Genomic DNA, 15071 nt, shown 5'->3' with positions numbered 1-15071 from the left:
TGTCTTGAGGAGAACCAGGAAGGAAAAGAACAAAAGAATGAATGAACATTGCTGCTAATCAGGATATAATGACAAGTTCATCTGAAATATATCCCTAAATCCCAAAAGAAAAGGTAATAAAAAGGAAGTTCTCATTGCTTTGTGTTGTGAGAGGAAATAGCCAGAAGCAAAGCTTCTTATGGTCATCTACCAACTCACACGGTCCTTTTCTAAGAAATAACAGTATGAGTAAGTCCTAACAGTCTAATTGGGGCCCGGGTGGTAGAGTGGTTAAGTGCTTGGTTGCTAACCAAAAGGTCGGCAGTTTGAATCCACCAGCCTCTCCTTGGAAACTCTGTGGAGCAGTTCTGCTCTGTCCAATAGGGTCACTATGAGTTGACTCGACCGCAACACATTTTTTAACAGTCTGTCAGTTTGTCGTACTGTGGGGGCTTGTGTGTTGCTGTGATGCTGGAAGCTATGCCACCAGTATTCAGATACCAGCAGCGTCACCCATGGAGGACAGGTTTCAGCTGAGCTTCTAGACTAAGGAAGAAGGACCCGGCAGTCTACATCTGAAAAGCATTAGCCAGTGAAAACCTTACGAATAGCAGCAGAACATTGTCTGATATGGTGCTGGAAGATGAGCCCCCCAGATTGGAAGGCACTCAAAAGATGACTGGGGAAGAGCTGCCTCCTCAAAGTAGAGTCGACCTTAATGACATGGATGGAGTAAAGCTTTCGGGACCTTCATTCACTGATGTGGCATGACTCAAAATGAGAAGAAACAGCTGCAAACATCCATTAATATTTGGAAACTGGAATGTATGAAATATGAATATAGGAAAATTGGAAATCATCAAAAATGAAATGGAATGCATAAACATCGATATCCTAGGCATTAGTGAGCTGAAAAGGACTGGTATTGGCCATTTTGAATCAGACAATCATATAGTCTACTATGCTGGGAATGACAACTCGAAGAGGAATGGTGTTGCATTCATCCTCAAAAAGAACGTTTCAAGATCTATCCTGAAGTACAATGCTGTCAGTGATAGGATAATATCCATACACCTGCAAGGAAGACCAGTTAATATGACTATTATTCAAATTTACGTGCCAACCACTAGGGCCAAAGATGAAGAAATAGAAGATTTTTATCAGCTGCTGCAGTCTGAAATTGATCGAACACGCAATTAAGATGCATTGATAATTACTGGCCATTGGAATGCAAAAGTTGGAAACAAAGAAGAAGGATCAGTAGTTGGAAAATATGGCCTTGGCAACAGAAACAATGCCAGAGATCGAATGATAGAATTTTGCAAGACCGACGACTTCTTCATTGCAAATACCTTCTTTCACCAGCATAAACGGCGACTATACACATTTTTTTTTTTTTTTTATACACATAGACCTCACCAGATGGAACACACAGAAATCAAATTGACTACATCTGTGGAAAGAGATGATAGAAAAGCTCAATATCATCAGTCAGAACAAGGCCAGGGGCCGACTGTGGAACAGACCATCATTTGCTCATATGCAAGTTCAAGCTGAAACTGAAGAAAATCAGAGCAAGCCCATGAGAGCCAAAATATGACCTTGAGTATATCCCACCTGAATTTAGAGACCATCTCAAGAATAGATTTGACGCATTGAACACTAGTGACTGAAGACCACACGAGTTGTGGAACAACATCAAGGACATCATCCATGAAGAAAGCAAGAGGTCACTGAAAAGACAGGAAAGAAAGAAAAGACCAAGATGGATGTCAGAGGAGATTCTGAAACTTGCTTTTGAGCGTCGAGCAGCTAAAGCAAAAGGAAGAATTGATGGAGTAAAAGAACTGAACAGAAGATTTCAAAGGGCCTCTTCTTGAGAAGACAAAGTAAACTATTATAATGACATGTGCAAAGAGCTGGAGATGGAAAACCAAAAGGGAAGAACATGCTCAGCATTTCTCAAGCTGAAAGAACTGAAGAAAAAATTCAAGCCTCGAGTTGCAATAGTGAAGGATTCTGTGGGGAAAATATTAAACGACACAGGAAGCATCAAAAGAAGATGGAAGGAATACACAGAGTCATTATACCAAAAAGAATTAGTTGATGTTCAACCATTTCAAGAGATGGCATATGATCAGGAACCGATGGTACCGAAGGAAGAAGTCCAAGCTGCTCTGAAGGCATTGGCGAAAAACAAGGCTCCAGGAATTGATAGAATATCAGTTGAGATGTTTCAACAAACAGATGCAGCGCTGGAGGTGCTCACTCGTCTATGCCAAGAAATATGGAAGACAGCTTCCTGGCCAACTGACTGGAAGAGATTCATATTTATGCCTATTCTCAAGAAAGGTGATCCAACCGAATGTGGAAATTGTAGAACAATATCATTAATATCACATGCAAGCAAAATTTTGCCGAAGATCATTCAAAAATGGCTGCAGCAGTATATCGACAGGGAACTGCCAGAAATTCAGGCCAGTTTCAGAAGAGGACATGGAACCAGGGATATCATTGCTGATGTCAGATGGATCCTGGCTGAAAGCAGAGAATACCAGAAGGATGTTTACCTGTGTTTTATTGACTATGCAAAGGCATTCGTCTGTGTGGATCATAACAAACTACGGATAACACTGCGAAGAATGGGAATTCCAGAACACTTAATTGTGCTAAGAGGAACCTTTACATAGATCAAGAGGCTGTTGTTCGGACAGAACAAGGGGATATTGATCAGTTTAAAGTCAGGAAAGGTGTGTGTCAGGGTTGTTGTATTCTTTCACCATACCTGTTCAATCTGTATGCTGGACAAATAATCAGAGAAACTGGACTATATGAAGGAGAACGGGGCATCAGGATTGGAGGAAGACTCATTAACAACCTGCGTTATGCAGATAACACAACCTTGCTTGCTGAAAGTGAAGAGGACTTGAAGCACTTACTAATGAACATCAAAGACCACAGACTTCAGTATGGATTACACCTCAACATAAAGAAAACAAAAATCCTCACAACTGGACCAACAACCAACATCATGATAAATGGAGAAAAGATTGCAGTTGTCAAGGATTTTATTTTACTTGGATCCACAATCAACACCCATGGAAGCAGCAGTCAAGAAATCCAAAGACGCATTGCATTGGGCAAATCTGCTGCAAAGGAGCTCTTCAAAGTGTTAAAGAGCAAAGATGTCACCCTGAAGACTAAGGTGCGCCTGACCGAAGCCACGGTATTTTCAATCACATCATATGCATGTGAAAGTTGGAGAATGAATGAGGAAGACAGAAGAAGAGCTGATGCCTTTGAATAGTGGTGTTGGCAAAGAATATTGAATATACCGTGGACTGCCAAAAGAACAAACAAATCTGTCTTGGAAGAAGTGCAGCCAGAATGCTCCTTAGAGGCAAGGATGACGAGACTGCATCTTACACACTTTGGACATGTTGTCAGAAGGGATCAGTCCCTGGAGAAGGACATCATGCTTGGCAGAGTACAGTGTCAGCGGAAAAGAGGAAGACCCTCAGCGAGGTGGATGGACACAGTGGCTTCAACAATGAGCTCAAGCATAACAACGATTGTAAGGATGGTGCAGGACTGGGCAGTGTTTCATTCTGTTGTGCATAGGGTCGCTATGAGTTGGAACCAACTCGATGGCACCTGACACAAAAACAACAATTGGGGTAATTGTGTTTGGCTAGTAAAACTTCTTCCTGTGGATTTAGTGCCTTCTATGCATCTTGACCTGCACTGTTTCTATGCAATTGCTTCAATATGCAGTAGCTTAAATATTTCACCCACATTGAGGCTACCTTTTACTTCTTGATGAGTAGGGCCATATGCAGCTGTTTTGAAGGTTATTATTTGGAAAGGAAAAAGTCACAGATACACCCTTAAATGATGAAACAAGTATGTGTTAATTCCTTAGCCATTAATTCAATGGTTAGGAGTTGCTCCAATTAAATTGAGTGAATGGTGTTTTATTTTTGGCCTTTACTTCCTCCAAGACTGGTCTTACGTAATTTTTCAGAGTAGTAAGTGCAATAATGGTATGGTTAGGGCATAAGGTTATCAGGGCTTCTCTTAAAGTTGAGGGTGGTTACAGAGTGAAGGGTATTTTTAGACTGGGTCAAAATGCCAGAACCAGGGTGTACCAAAGCAAGGGTTGTCCTTCAGAGTGAATATTTAGGTATGGAGTATCAAAACAGAAAGAGATTTAGGATCCCCTTTTTTAAGGATGGAATAGCCATAGACACGAACTGCTCAGGAAAATTAATCTCGGCAGAAATTGAGCATGAAATCAGCCAGCAGGAAGAAACCCAGACCATAGGGTTACACAAGACAGATGGTCCAAGGACCCGGCAGGCAACCAGAAATTGAAGAAACAGGTTCGGTGGTCAATTGAACGGAAATGAGGCACAAGCAACACAAAAGATTTCAATATGAAACATTTTTTTTTTTTTTTTGGCTTCAGGTTGCTGGGACATCAATGATTCATGTCAAAATTGTCAGGCAGAAATCAGGTAAATTGATAAATTTTCCAACCCTATTAATTTAGCCCCTGAAGCTACTTTTCTTCTGAAAGGATTTTTAATTTTAAACAATTTTCTGTTAAAATGAAAACAAAAATCGAAGATGGACAGGCTTCAGGGATTGGGTTACTACATAAGAAGGAGGGTGATACTTGAGGATAAGGACGTGGAGTTGTAATGAAAAAGAAAGGGTCACAGTAAGGAGGTGGAAGGCAAGTATTGATAAAACCCCGCCTCCTCCAAATTTTGTTTATGAGGAGTCTTACTTTTCTCAGATCAAAAGCCTTTCTCCTATCCTTGGGAATCCCTAGATTGTTAAGCTCAGTTCCTAATGTCTTTCCTATGTATAAGGAAAAATATCACACTCCTCCCACAGATACTTCCACTTAAGTAAATTTCTAGTGTCAACTCTAAACTTCACTATTCCATGTTCTCTGATATGATTTTCCATTTTACCTTACTGATTATGAGTTTGCTATTCAAATATAAACCATTTTATTCAAAAGGCTGGATCCTCACATGAGGGAGCTAAAATTTGTTTTAAAATGAGGAAATTCTACTGGATGATTATGAAGTTTTATGCCAGTTTTATGAAAAGATACAATGCTATGTTTCAATTATGTTTAAAAAATGCAAAGTTTACAGACTTACTGATCTGACAGACACTGTAGAAACCCTGAGAGTATGGCCCCCAGACACTCTTTTAACTCAGTACTGAGGTCACTCCTGAGGTCACCCTTCAGCCAAAGATTAGACAGGCCCATAAAACAAACGATAATACATACAAGCAGCTCAACTATGTATGCGAGACTAAACGGGCATACCAGCCCAGAGGCAAGGACAAGAAGGCAGGGGAGGACAGGAAAACTGGAAGAATGGAAATAGGGAACCCAATATTGAGAAGAGGAGAGTGTTGACACTACGTGGGGTTCGAACCAATGTCATAAAACGATACGTGTATTAATTTGTTTAATGAGAAAATAATTTGCTCTGTAAACCTTCATCTAAAGCACAATAAAAAGTAAATAAATAAAAAACTGCAAAGTTGAACTTAGTGTATTTTTAAACAGGCAAATAAGCTTAAAGAGTTGAGATTCCAAAGAAGGCAGTCATTTCTAGGAATCAGCAAGGAGTCGACTTAATAAAAGTCCTGAGTAGAGGAGAGAAAGCTGCATGGAATTGCATGGATTTCCTCTCCATAGCCTATCATGCAGTCATGTAACAAATAATTGAGCTCCTCTTACATCCAATACTTGGAGAGCCCCCAGTACGCACAGGCCCTGTACAAGATGGTATTCTAAGAGAGATGCCAATGCAGATCTGGGAAAATTCTGACTGGAATATTCCAGTTTTAATTTAATGAGTTTATTCCGTTAGCTGACAAAATTGTTTTGATAAAAAGATGGAGGCATTTATAATACATAGTATGAAAATATTGTAAATGGGCTGTAAATAAGAACAAAAAGAATAAACTAAAAATCTATCCATGTTGCATCCAGTAAATACAACGTTCAGGTAAAGGTTTATTTTTGGCAAATACATTTATCTGTAGCCTAGGAGGACTATAAACCCTTAACTAACATAAAAATAAATTATAATTCTAATATTACATTACAATTAATGTAATGAGAAAATCCAATGGCAATGTTAATACAGTTTTAGGGAAGTGTCTGATGGCCACTTGAAGTGAATGTCTTTAGGCTAAGTAAGTGAATAAACCCTTATCTAGGTTGAAAGGAAAACAAGGTGACTGTAAGCATAGCTGTCACTCTGAATGTTGAAGAATGGCTGTCAGAAGGGAGACAAGGAAAAAGAGACAGGACAATGCCTAAATTGTTCTGGCTGACAGGTTTATGCTTTTAAAATAAACATCTTTTTACATACATCATATATTTATTAACTAATAACCTTAATCCACTTTTATAATTTGTTTTACTGAATATCTCTTATTAATTTTGTTTACTAGATTAATTACTATTTTTTGCTTTTCAATGGGTGGTTTAATTCTTTTTGTTAGCAACAGAGACTTTTTTTTTTTCTAATTTACTAGTATGTCATGTTGTGTCTGAGAAACTGATCAGATCGCTTATCAGTTCCACCAAACACCTAGTCCCCACTACCATCGCATGTTAGTTTTTATAAATATATCTGTATTTGCAAATAGGCTTAGAAAATGCTCACAGAAAAACAAGCTCAAAATCTTAGTACATATTACAAAAGTAAACAAGAATGCCATTTGAGAGGGCCATGAAGGATGACTCCTGTTTCACCAAAGTAGATTGTGTACAAAACTCTACTCTAAAAACCTGTCCACTCAAAATATGAGGAACCACACCTAATGAATTTGGGATAACCATAGTGCAGCTATGGAGGTGATTTAAAGTGATAAACACAATAATTTATCTATCAGAAGATATTTACTATGCATGTGTGTAGAGGAATTTTCTCTTATGCTTCCATAAATGAACTCATTTCTATATACTGATTCTAAATGCCAGAGAATATCCTAAGATCCAAGAAATGATTGCCAAGAGTGAAGTGCCTTAAGGGCAATGATGTTCTACACTGTGAGGAGTCTGTCCTTAAGATAGCGGAATGATGAAATGTTAATATTTATGTTATTTACCACCTTTCATGGAAAACCTGGTGGCGTAGTGGTTAGGTGCTACAGCTTCTGACCAAAAGGTCAGTAGTTCAAATCTACGCTCCTTGGGAACTCTATAGAGCAGTTCTATTCTGTCCTATAGGGTGGCTATGAGTTGGAATCAACTCGATGGCAACGGGTTTGGTTTGGTTTGGTTTTGAACCATCTTTCATATTCATTTACTTACATTCATCTATCATTTTTAAAGTACATATTGTGTACCAAACAGTGTTCTAATAGTCTTGGACATAGAAAGTTTATCAACATATGGCTCCTGGCTCTAGAGCTTCTTCTTAGAGAGAGGCTGGCTGCTGCTATATTTCTGCCTCTTGGATGAAATTGCATGTTTATAAAACACCCACCACAAGTAGATGCCAACCAGCAGTTGAGTGCCATTCTCTTTAACTTCTTTTCTTATTCTTCCCTTCTTTTACCATTCACATCTTTTCTTTAACCTTTGTACTTATTTCTCCTGACCCCTAAGTCTAGGATTACAGAAGGGACATTGAGATTAGGAAAAAGAATAAGGAGGGGTCAGAATTAGTAATAACAACCACTGGAGTTCTTTTTATTTAAAAAATATAATCGTTAATTTAGAGTTGTAAGGGACCTTTGCAGTCATCTTGTCCATTTTTTTTTTTTTTAATAGATGTGCAACTGAGGATCTTCACTCACTAAATTATAAATGCTCTGGAGGGTAAGTACTTTGTCTGGCTTACTCATCTCTCTAGCACAGCATCTGGTGCAGAGACGGGAAAACAGTAGGGACCAACTGAATCATTTAATGAGTGCCTATAAAAAAAAATTTTTTTTTTAATAGTCTGAAGGTTTAATGAATCGACAAAATTCACAAACCTGCTCTCTTTGTTATCTTACCTCACCCTCGACAACAGACTTCAGGGACCTTTAGAGAGAAAAGAAACTTTATTTCTACTATTGTTATCACAGAGTCAAATGGGTATTCAGCTTCCTATTCCACTTAGCCCAAGACTCTAAGTGGACTAGCAGCATGCTTTTGCCCTCTGTCTCTTTCCATTTCTTTTTCACCTGGTTTAGTGCCAGCCCAGAGGAGTAGCTTGGGGGCTTCTCTGAAGACAAGCAGGTTAAAGTGGAGTAGGCATGGGTTTTCTCTTTCCATTAAATGGAACCTGAAAAAGTCGTATGTCTAGAGAAAAATTAATTTGGTACTAATGATGTATATTACAATATTTGAAAAAGAAAGGTCTGTGTTTCTCATATGTATCGCTATAAAATGACAGGTATAGAACACCCATGTATAAATATCAAGGTCTTCAAATGAATTTTCAGACTATGCAGTATTGTATTGATATATTACCACTGGGGAAAACATTTTCTAGCCATAAAAGTACATGTCTGTTTTTTTTTTAAATAAAGAATCCATCTAAATCATGAAATACAATCATTTCAGTGGTGGAAATGGAATACATTTATTCTGTGAGTCATTCTTATTACATTAAATTTTGTTAGCCTGCTCAGTGATGAATCCGGGGTGTCCCAGAGAAGTAAATCACAACTTTACTCTCCCAATTTCCACCACTATAATTTTAAACTCTTCAATTAGGTTTTCCCAAACGATTCTAGTCTTGAGACTTAAAAAGTCTAAAGCCTTTCTGAATCTGTTAATCTTTCGAAGAAAGGGGAACATAGGATACAAAATCCTAGTAAAAATAAAATATTTCAGGATTTCCACTTTTCCCCATATCTAGCTTTAATATTCATTAAACATATTTCTCTGTGTAAAGAAAAGGTGCAGACATTTTTAGGGGTGTTTGTTTCTTAACGAGGGTACTACTGTTAACTAATAATTTTCTTCTCTGTTCATCGTCATACCGGTAAGTGATATTTGTGCTTGTTCGTTTTTAACTTGTAGCAATAGTAAGAGCTCGGTGCATTGTATTGCCTATGCAGTTGTCAGTGGCAGTTGATTTGCACTTATCTTTCCTTTCTTAAAACCTTAGACACATTTTATCTTACACCAAGTTTTTGATCATTTACAGTCAAAACTTCAGCCTGTTCGAATAAACTATTTTAAAGAAAAGTTATCACACATTTGGAAATTTAGACATACTTGGTCTTTTTTGTAATTAGGTCCGATTTGAGGCAGTTTGCAAAGATAAACACAATAAAAGAATTCATAAAGTAAGAAGTAGGTAGGAAATTGGGGAAAGGGAATTTGAGTACAGGAAAATAGAACTGAGCCAGTGGTAAGGACAATACACAAAATGGCTGTTGTGAGAGTCTATATGGTGGTGCAAAGAATTAAGCACTCAGCTACTTGCCAAAAGTTTGGCAGTTCAAATGCACCCAGTGGTTTTGGGGGAGAGAGACCCAGCAATCTGCTTCCATAAAGATTACAGCCAAGAAAGCTGTATAGGGCACTTCTACCGTGTCACAAAGGGTGGCTATGAGTCGGAATCGACTCAACGGCACCTAACAGCAAGAACATATATTTATCAAAGGTATAGATATAGATTTGACTTTAAGCTTTCAGAAGTCAAATTTAAACAGGATAAACAATCAGTTACATAAGCCATGCTATTGAAAAACAAATGAACAAAAACAGGTGCTTTAGAACATCTTCTCCAACTCAGGAGACAACAAATTTATTGTGAAGGTCTTGCTACTGTCATCTAGTGTAACATAGTAACAAGACCCCAAAAATATTATTTTAAGAAAATTAGCAATGGGTTTCACTAGGCTATTGCAGCTAATATCTTTTAAAATACTAGTCTGAAAATACAGCAAAGTGTGCTTCAGCAAAAGCTATCCAGGGGAAGGTGGTGGGAAGGAGGAAGGATTTTATGGAGCCCAACAGTGCCTTAGAGAATTTTATTCTTGGGACATTTTCAATTGTTTATCATAAAAAAACTCTTCCAAGATTACAATTTGCAAAGAATGATTACAGTGTGGCATATTAAATCTGTTATAAGAACCTATACCAATTCCGACTCTTAGCGACCCTATAGGACAGAGTAGAACTGCCCCATAGGGTTTCCAAGGAGCACCTGGTGTATTCAAACTGCCAACCTTTCGGTTAGCAGCCAGGTCTTAACCACTACGCCACCAGGGTTTAGAAGAATACAATTTTGTAACATTGTCAGTCATAAGAATAAATTGAGTCTATCAAATCAACCTATTCTTATTGAGTGCATATTCCTGTAAAATACTATGTTATCTAACTATTGCTAGAATCAAAATGAGAAGAAAATGGAAATATTCAGCTATATAGCTATATAGTGGTCTCTACTTCTGGCTAGATTATGTTTTTTTGTTTTTATTTCTTTAAAGAAATAAAGTGAATAATTTGAAAGAAGAAAGGTAAGAAAGGAGGGAGGAGGACGAGAGAGAGAGAGAGAAAGAAGGAGGAGGAGGAGAAGGAGGAGGGGAGATATGGGAGGAAGAGGGAGAGGAGGGGGAGGAGAGGAGAGGAGAGGGGAAGGAGGGGGGGAGGAGAAGGAGAAAGCCAATTTGAAAAAGAAGGGACAAATTAGGGGGAAATGTCCATGAGTTCAAGCCCATGAGCTTAAGGTTAAGGAACAAACTGGACCAAATGTTTAGTTGAAAAGTTCAGAAAGAATTGGGTTTACAAACATAACCAGAAATACCACAAAAGGGAGAGGAAAGGATTACTCATCCAGGGTCACAAAACCAAACCACTGGGAAACCAAATTTCACTAAACTCATTTACATTATACAGCAGCTGCCATACTTTTTTCCCCACTCTGTTCAGGCGGAAAATAAAGACAACTGACCACAAAACCTGTCACTGCTCAACACATGCTTGCTGTGGCAGAGTGTTTAATGGGAACATGCCCAGGAATATGGATGCAATTAGTGTGAATAAAGATGACCCAAGTTCCTGTAACTTAACCTTAAGGAAAACCCATGCTGCCAGTGAGGAGCACTGTCTCCACTCTTGGTCTCCTCCACTGAGTGCAGTGTTAACATACTCACAACCACCTAACTTAAACCAGATGGAGAGAAGGAGAGGATCTTTGAAAATATATTTGATAGCACACTTTGAAAATCTTTTTGACTTAGTAAAATAACTAAGAGTCAATCTCTAGGAAATAATTACAGAGGAAGACAAAGATTTATATAGAAAGAGGTCCATCACAAACTATTGATAATAATGAAAAATCAGATACAACTTAAAGGCCTAATAATAGGAAAATGGTTAAATTATGATACATTTACTTGAAAGAGCATTATATAATCCTTTCAAGTAATGCTTTAAAGAATATTTAGTGGTATAGAGCAGTGATGCTCCAAGTGTGGTTAAACTAGGCTGTAATCTTTGCAGAAGCCATCTCCAGGTCTTTTCTCCCACAGAGCAGATGGTGGGTTTGAACCTCGCTTTCAGTTAGCACTTTACCCATTGAGCCATCTGGGCTTTGTAGACTCCTAGAGGTCCTAAAACCACTTCAGGGGGGTCTATGAAGTTAAAAAATTATTTTCATAATAGTAAGAAGACACGTATAAAATATTCATTCAATTGCAAGTTATCCCTATGAATTTTTTATAATAATAGAATGAATTTTTATAATAATAGACTTTTTCACTCTGTTGATACTTGCACTGACAGTACGAATGCAACAGTGGGTACAACTGCTGCTGCCTTAGCACAAACCAAGGCAAGGCAGTGGAGCTAAACTGCACTTCACTGTATCTCTTCACTGCCCTCTGCTTGCAGTAAAATAAATAAATAAATAAAATGAAAAAATGTCATTTTCACTTAAGAATATCTTTGATGAAGCAGAAAAAAATACGAATTTTATTAAATCTCAACTCTTCAGTACAAGTCTTTTTAAAGTTTTGCACATAAAGCATAGTACGCTTTATGGAAAATATACATATAAAGCCCTTTTATGGTATACTGAAGTACAACCCTTGTCTTCTGAAAAAGCGCTGTGAGATTGAGTTGCATGCTGAACTAACCACCCTCCCCCTCCCCCCACTAAGGGGGACATTTTTACTTGAAAGAATGACTTACAAACTATAGTTATGCAGAGTGGGGCATTTGCCAGACATTTTCTCAGAAATGTAGGACACAAAGCTGTTGCATCAAAGAATATGCCAGAAACTATCCATTGGCAAAGATAATTTTTGGGTGTTCAAATAAAAATTAGAATTTTGAAAAGCTTGTGTTTTCCACGATGAGCATGACGGCTTCCCAATACCTAAAGAGTTGTCTGACAAGGATACTGCATTTGAAAATCTGCATAACTCACTGAACCAATATTTTCTAAATGAAAAGATGCCTGACTTTACAAAATCACACATGGGTAAATGTTCTATTCAAAGTGAAAGACAGACCAGTTCATTTTTAGTACAACAGCACAAAAATTGCATTGAAAGGTTTCAGATTTCACATTGCAATTACACTTTAAAAAACTACCATAAGGTCAGGTTTTGGTATAAAAGTATGCATAATTATATGAAAAAGCTATTAAAAATACACTGTCTTTTTAAAAAAACATGTATCTGTGTGAGGCTGAATTTTCTTCATCTACTTCAATAAAACAATGTGTTGCAACTGTTTGAATGCAGAAACGGGAAAATCTAGTGTCAGTCCTCGCTGAAATCTTATTTTGCACAATAGTCATTTTTCATTAAAATATATTTTCATATTAAGATGTAATAGGTTTTTATTCTTTAAAATTCATAAAGAAAAATATTTAAATATATATTTGTTTTAATTTCTAATATACTAAATATTGATAGATATAAACCACATAAACAAAAGGTTCATTGGAGTCCTCAATAATTGTAAAACTGTAGGATCTTGAGACTCCAAACTTTGAGAATGGCTGGTATAGGGAAATAAAGAGAAAAAGATTTCATACACAGTGATTCAAATTTTGAGGTGAAAAATGTATGTATGTGTATGAATGTGTGTGTTCACTGATAAAAGATACATCAAAATCTTCTCAGTGTACATCTCTGGGTGGCGAGATTAAATGTCATTTCAAATTCCTTTTTGGCACTCTGTTGTATTTCCCAAGTTGTACTCACTGGGTGGTTGTGTATCAGAATCTACGGGTAGCGGTGGTAGTGTTTTACTTGAGAAAAGATCAGTGTTTCCGCAACCTGAGCCCCTCGCCTCCATTCTGCTGCCCCAGCTCCTGGAAATTTATTTGCCTAAAAGATAAGATCTGGATCCCTCATGATCTTCACTTTTCTCTTGCTCCTGACTCCCTCTTTTAACATCTTTTCTCAAAGCCTACCTGCCAGTCCTGCTGAAAGCCTGGCAATTTTTGAAAGGGTTATGATATATCCCAGCTCCGGCTTTAGCTCTTAAAATGCCTTTCTGATGGGCAGGTACCTTTGCTAACTCTGAAGCCAGGTTATCCACTTCTCTTCTTTGTACTTTACAGCTGTACACTGTGCGTTTCACTATCAGGGTGTGTGAAAGACTCAGCGGCATTTATGTATTAACATTCACGTCTCTGCCATTGGAGTGTTAACACCAACTGTGGGCAGAACTAAAGTCTTTATCATTTATTCAGAAAATATTACTTGAGTCCCAACTATGTGCCATGTCCTCTACTAGAAAATTACTCAGAGTGTGATTTATAGAGAGTTACAGTCTACAAAATGCTTACTGTTCCATAGTAAATACAAAAATTTGAGAATAAGTGTTTAGACAAACAGCAATTTGATGGAATAATTTTATTATATCAATTCTAAGAATAAGAAATTTAGACTAGTATTTTGTGCATACTTTTAATTTAATTTTTCTAATAATTCATTTTATTACATTTTACAAAATCATGCAGAACTGGTCCTTCACCACACACAGTTTAAGTAGCTCTCTCTACTAACAACTACTGACTGGGCTTTCAAATATGAATAAATACTCTTATTTGGTTGACTTCTAACTTTCTTTCAATAAGTTTTTGTTAGGTACTTCTTACAAATATTTTTTTCTTTTTTTCCTTTCTCCTTATAACTGTGCTTCTTCAAAGTTTCCCAGTTGGAAAGGGCCAGGTACTATGCAACTTTCTGCAGTCACAGTGTACTGTGTTTCCATGTACACTGCTCTATACGCAAACTTACGCTAACTTCCTCATTGAATTCTCTTAGACGTATAATCAGTTTGATGTAAAACCCATTGCAATATTGAAGTTAATTATCAGACTTCATGATTTCCCTTAGCAATCACCTAGCAACTTGCTTCTTTATAAATCTTTTTAGGCAGCTTAAAGCTTACAACCCAATATAAGAATCTGTCTAGAAAAGTGGACTCATTTCATGATGTCTTCTGAAAATTCAAAAATTCCTTTAATCACACCTAATTTCAAATTTTATTAATGAATTTAGTTAATCCTCTTGGGATCTATGAATAATTTCAGCCTACCCTACTGTCTTAGTTATTCAGTGCTGCTGTGACAGAAGTACCACAACTGGATGGCTTTAACAAACAGTTTGGGAGGCTAGAAGTCGGAATTCAGGGCCTTAGCTCTAAGGGAAGGCTTTCTCACTCTGTTGGCTCTGGGGAAATGTCCTTATCTCCTTTCAACATCTGTTTGTCCAGGATTTTTTTGAGCTCTCCATGTGTCTTGGCATCAATCTCCCCCTGGGTGTAGGAGCTTCTCATTGCAGAAACCCCGGGTCCAAAGAACGTGCTCCGCTACTGGCTCTTCTTTCTTGGTAGTAGTGAGGTCCTTCCTCTCTCTGCTCACTTCTCTTTCTTCTTATCTCTTGTAAGATAAAAGGTGTGCCTCAAGCAAGATTGTGGCTTGAGTAAGGATGTGACTTAACTAAGGCAATGACTTGAGTAGGGATGTGGCTTGAATAAGGAGGAGAGTTGAGTCACACCCTTTAGTAAAGGGTGTGACTCAAGATACACCCCACACTAATCCTGCCTCATTAACATATAGAGGTTTAGGCTTTACAAC

The 15071-nt window shown here is 37.6% G+C and overlaps 1 protein-coding gene across 1 annotated transcript in view; it reads right to left on the bottom strand.

Annotated features, from left to right (window-relative positions):
• MALRD1 (MAM and LDL receptor class A domain containing 1) overlaps positions 1-15071 on the bottom strand; it is a 956759-nt gene that overhangs the window by 1001 nt on the left and 940687 nt on the right. The window lies entirely within an intron of this gene.

This window comes from Loxodonta africana, chromosome 4 (assembly GCF_030014295.1).
Source record: "Loxodonta africana isolate mLoxAfr1 chromosome 4, mLoxAfr1.hap2, whole genome shotgun sequence".
NCBI lineage: Eukaryota > Metazoa > Chordata > Mammalia > Proboscidea > Elephantidae > Loxodonta > Loxodonta africana.
This window is presented reverse-complemented; position numbering and strand designations above follow the sequence as displayed.